Source organism: Pongo pygmaeus, chromosome 1, assembly GCF_028885625.2.
Source record: "Pongo pygmaeus isolate AG05252 chromosome 1, NHGRI_mPonPyg2-v2.0_pri, whole genome shotgun sequence".
NCBI lineage: Eukaryota > Metazoa > Chordata > Mammalia > Primates > Hominidae > Pongo > Pongo pygmaeus.
Genome location: NC_072373.2, coordinates 85,778,274 through 85,783,767, shown reverse-complemented (window position 1 = coordinate 85,783,767; position 5,494 = coordinate 85,778,274). Strand labels below are relative to the sequence as shown.

The following is a 5,494-nucleotide window of genomic DNA, read 5'->3' as shown; positions in this document are numbered from 1 at the left end:
TTTCTTGATATTGACCTGGTAAATAATTTTTTAAAAATATATAACCCTAAAAGCACAGGAGACAAATGCAAAATTATACAAATATGATTACATCAAATTTAGAAGCTTCTTCACAGGAAAGAAAAAAACAGATTAAAGAGACAACCTATGGAAGGGGAAATGATATTTTCAAACCATAAATTTGATAAAGAGTTAATATCCAAAATATATTAGGAACTCAACTCAATAGCAAAAAGACAAAAAACCTAATTAAAGAATGAGCAAAGGACCTGATAGACATTTCTCAAAAGAAGACATACAAATGGTCATTTATGGGTATATGAAAAAATGTTTCATATCACTACTCAACAGGGAAATGCAAATCAAAAGTGCAATGAGATAACACCTCACATCTGTTAGAATGGCTATTATCAAAAAAACAAGAACTAAGTGTTGGCCAGGATGTGGAGAAAGGGAAACTCTTATACGCTGTTGGTGGGAATGTATAATAAATTGGTGCAACCATTTTGAAAAACAGTACAGAGGTTCTTCAAAAAACTAAAAATAAAACAACTCTATGATCCACCAATCCTACTTCTGGGTATATATTCAAAGGAAATAAAATCAGTAACTTCAAGAAATAGCCGCACAATCTTGTTCATTGTAGCATTATTCACAATACCCAAAATATAGAATCAACTTGAATGTTTATCGACGGATGAATGAATAAAGAAAATGTGGCAAATACACACACACACACACACACACACACACACATACACACACATAAATATGTAGCAGAAAACTATCCAGCTTTAACAAAGAAGAAAATCTGTCAGTTGTGATAACATGGGTGAACCTGGAGGATATTATGCTAAACAAAATAATCCAGGCACAAAGACAAATACTACGTGATCATACTTCTGTATGGAATCTAAAAATGTCAAATCACAGAAGCGAAGAATAATATGGTGGTTGCCAGGGACTTGGAGTAAGGAAAATGGAGAGACATTGGTCAAAAGGAACAAAATTTCAGGTATGCAGAATGACTAAGTTCTAGAAATCTAATATACAGCATAGTGATTATAGTTAATAATACTGTATTATAAAATTAAAATTTCCTAGAACAGTAAATCTGAAATAGGTAAGAAAAGAAAAGCCATCCAATTGGGAAAGGAAGCAGTATTCTCATCACAAAAATAAAAAAGTAACTATGCGAGGAGAGAGATATGTTAATTAGTCTGATTGTGGCAATCATTTCACAATGTATATGTATGTCAAAACATCATGTTGTACGTCTTCAATACGTTTGTTGAAACATTTTTATTGAGGTAAAATATACTTATAAAATTTTACCATCTTAACCGTTTATTTAAATATATACAATTGAGGCGGCTCTCGTGGAGGCAGCTAGCGCGAGGCTGGGGAGCGCTGAGCCGCGCGTCGTGCCCTGCGCTGCCCAGACTAGCGAACAATACAGTCAGGATGGCTAAAGGTGACCCCAAGAAACCAAAGGGCAGGATGTCTGCTTATGCCTTCTTTGTGCAGACACGTATAGAAAAACATAAGAAGAAAAACCCAGAGGTCCCTGTCAATTTTGTGGAATTTTCCGAGAAGTGCTCTGAGAGGTGGAAGACATGTCCGGGAAACAGAAATCTAAATTTGATGAAATGGCAAAGGCAGATAAAGTGCGCTATGATCGGGAAATGAAGGATTATGGACCAGCTAAGGGAGGCAAGAAGAAGAAGGATCCCAATGCTCCCAAAAGGCCACCGTCTGGATTCTTCTGTTCTGTTCAGAATTCCGCCCCAAGATCAAATCCACAAACCGCGGCATCTCTATTGGAGACGTGGCAAAAAAGCTGGGTGAGATGTGGAATACTTTAACTGACAGTGAAAAGCAGCCTTACATCACTAAGGCGGCAAAGCTAAAGGAGAAGTATGAGAAGGATGTTGCTGACTATAAGTCGAAAGGAAAGTTTGATGGTGCAAAGGGTCCTGCTAAAGTTGCCCGGAAAAAGGTGGAAGAGGAAGATGAAGAAGAGGAGGAAGAAGAGGAGGAGGAGGATGAATAAAGAAACTGTTTATCTGGCTCCTTGTGAATACGTAGAGTAGGGGAGCACCGTAATTGACACATCTCTCATTTGAGAAGTGTCTGTTGCCCTCATTAGGTTTAATTACAAAATTTGATCACGATCATACTGCAGTCTCTCAAAGTGCTCTAGAAATTGTCAGTGGTTTACATGAAGTGGCCATGGGTGTCTGGCGCACCCTGAAACTGTATCAAAGTTGTACATATTTCCAAACATTTTTAAAATGAAAAGGCACTCTTCGTGTTCTCCTCACTCTGCGCAGTTTGCTGTTGGTGTGACAAGGCATTTAAGATGTTTCTGGCATTTTTTTTTATTTGTGAGTTGGTGTTAACTATGGTTATTGGCTAGAAATCCTGAGTTTTCAACTGCATATATCTATAGTTTGTAAAAAGAACAAAGCAACCGAGACAAACTCTTGATGCTCCTTGCTCGGCGTTGAGGCTGTGGGGAAGATGCCTTTTGGAGAGGCTGTAGCTCAGGGCGTGCACTGTGAGGCTGGACCTGTTGACTCTGCAGGGGGCATCCATTTAGCTTCAGGTTGTCTTGTTTCTGTATATAGTGACATAGCATTCTGCTGCCATCTTAGTTGTGGACAAAGGTGGGTCAGCTGGCATGAGAATTTCTTTTTTTAAGTGCGGTAGTTTTTAAACTGTTTTTAAACAAACTGTAGAACTCTTCATTGTCAGCAAAGCAAAGAGCCACTGCATCAATGAAAGTTCAAGAACCTCGTGTACTTAAACACAATTTGCAACGTTCTGTTATTTTTTTGTATGTTTAGAATGCTGAAATGGTTTGGAAGTTAAATAAACAGTATTACATTTAAATAAATAAATAAATATATACAATTATTTGTCAACTATACCTCAGTAAAGCTGAAAAAAATAAATAAATAAATAAGGTTTTAAGCTTATGATTTTCGTTCTCTAAATTCTGCAGTTCAGGAAGAACCAGTCATCACATCCACACTACTCTTTATGCACCATAAAGTTCTATTAGTACAAGAACTTGGTGATTTCAAGCCTCACCTTCTGTAGACACTTGACTTCAGGTAGGGGAAGGAGATAATTTAGGCAACTGTTTCATCATTGCATGACATGGTCAATCATGATTGAAAGCTAATCAGATCAAATAACTAATTGGAGATTCCCACTTTAAATGTTCTGTTCCCTTGGGGACGCTTCTAGTACAGAAACCTGTTTCAATCAGACTTCCATCAGAAAAACAGAAGCCATTTAAAGTACCTGGGATATAAAAAGTTTAATATCAGAATTATGGGTTTGTGTGATCTTTGGAAAAGCTACAGAAGCAAAGGTCAGGGAAGCCAGCACTGATGATATTAGACTCAAGCATCAATGTGGGTGACTCTTAAAACTTGCCAGGAAACTGCTAAGAAGTTTGCACTGTCAGCCTGCAGCAGTGATGAGAATGATTCTTAAGAGCTCACTGGAAAGACACTGTGAATCTCACCTTTGCCCTTGCATCTGGCACAATTGTGTCCTGAGAATAACGGCTTCTCCTTTTTCACCTTCTAAATGACATGTGAGTTATTCTTATTGGAAAAAAAAAAAATCTAACCTAGAACTACAAAGGGAAAGGATCCTGGGACCTGTAACTTCTAGTTGTTTCTGCAATGCACGTAAAGCTTAGAAGGGCGTGGTGATAAGTCTAACTGACAACAGATAATATGTAGCAATTATCGAAAGGAATAAATCATTAATGATAGTATTTCAGGCATTGGTTTGCAGATTACAAGTATCATATTCGGGGATAGAATTTCTTTAGGAATGTCTAACTTACAACATGTAGACAAATGATTATCCTGCCTAGTCCAACACCTATTCTGGTTCTGCCTTATGAGAAATTAAATAAAACAATTCACAATATAAATTTCTGCAGATTTTCTGAGGTAGCTCTTCAATACGTCCATATCTTTTCATCTCTACTGCAACAACGCTAAGCTGGGTAGCTGTCATTTCTCCCTAGAAAATTGTTTTACCTTTTTTCAGTTATTTGTGTCCAATCTTATCTTTGCAAAATAAAATTAGATAATGACACTTCCCTCCTTAAAATCTTCCACCTGCTTCTGCACCCTACCCTGAGTTTCATCCATACAAAACTTCCTTCAGTTTTTTAGTTGTGCCATATTTTCCCTTCTCAAACAACCTTTTCTTCAGTATACCCTTTCCTCTTCTCCACTCTTTACCCAAGTTTCTTCTGTTCTTCCTTTGGACAAGTTTGAACTTAAATGACATTTGCGGGGGTAGCCTCTCCCAGTCTTCACTATGATCTGCTATTCTTCTTTGTTCCTTTAGCTGAAGGCTTGTTTTAGAGCCTGAGCAAATGGCTGCTCTTAGTCCAGCCCTTTGCACTGCTTACCTTATTTATATTAACACTGAAATAATGGAAGCAGAAAATGAGCTAGAATAACAACAATAAACAATAAACAAACAAACAGCCCTCCCTAAGGGCTTAGGCCAAGCTAACGATAGTTAACAAGGCTTCACCTCAGCTTTTGATTGGGGCATGAGATACTTTCAAGACATCTCACTGAACATTATCATGGGAGGAAAACCAAGATGAGAGAGAAATTTAGACTGACCAAAAAGAAGTTTGAGGACAATAAACCTTTAAAAAATTGTTCTCTTCCTCTTGATAGTGTGCCTAATTGCATGTCCGCCACCCAGTAGAAACAGTGAAATCAGCACAGTATCTCACATACTGTAGGCCATCAAAAACACTTGTTGAATATATGAATAAATGAGGAAATGGATGAATCATTGAATGAGGAAAGAACCTTTTCCTCTTGAATTCCTGTTAGAGTTTACATTGTTTGGCTAGCAGTCACCTGCCGAAATGATCACTGTCCGCTGATGTCTCATGAGATTCATACCCTGGGTGGGGTGAGTGTGTGTGTGTGTGTGTGTGTGGCTTCGTACTTGTAGCACATCCCTGCCTCCTTTTATGGTACCTTTTCTATAACCATTGGAACACATATTTCTATTAAGCTTCTTAAGATCATTACTTTGTCTCTAGTGCTTTACTGAGAGGTACATGTAAGTATTCATAAAGCCTTGTTGAATAAAAGATAATTATTATAAAAAGATACAATATTTTTACATATTCTGTATGAAATATGTAATTTGTGTATACAGAAGTATAAACCACAAGAATTTTTACAATGTTCCAAAGAAAAGAAGTAGTGGCAATATAATTTCAGGTGTATCTATTTATAAAATGGCTTATTTTATCATTTTTTATTACTATAATGGGAAAGTCTGTATCAAATCAACCTTTTTAAAAAAATGGTTTTCACAGGTAGAAATAATATTTATATAGTTCCTTTTGTTTTGTTTCAGAAAAAAGAGTTGCCAAATGTAATATCTAGAGCTAGCCATAGGCCTAATGAAACATTCCTATGCCACA

The 5,494-nt window shown here is 37.0% G+C and overlaps 1 pseudogene; it reads left to right on the top strand.

Annotated features, from left to right (window-relative positions):
• The first annotated feature begins 1,380 nt into the window (after positions 1 to 1,380).
• LOC129041201 (high mobility group protein B3-like) lies at positions 1,381 to 2,053 on the top strand (annotated as a pseudogene).
• Positions 2,054 to 5,494: the final 3,441 nt, after the last annotated feature.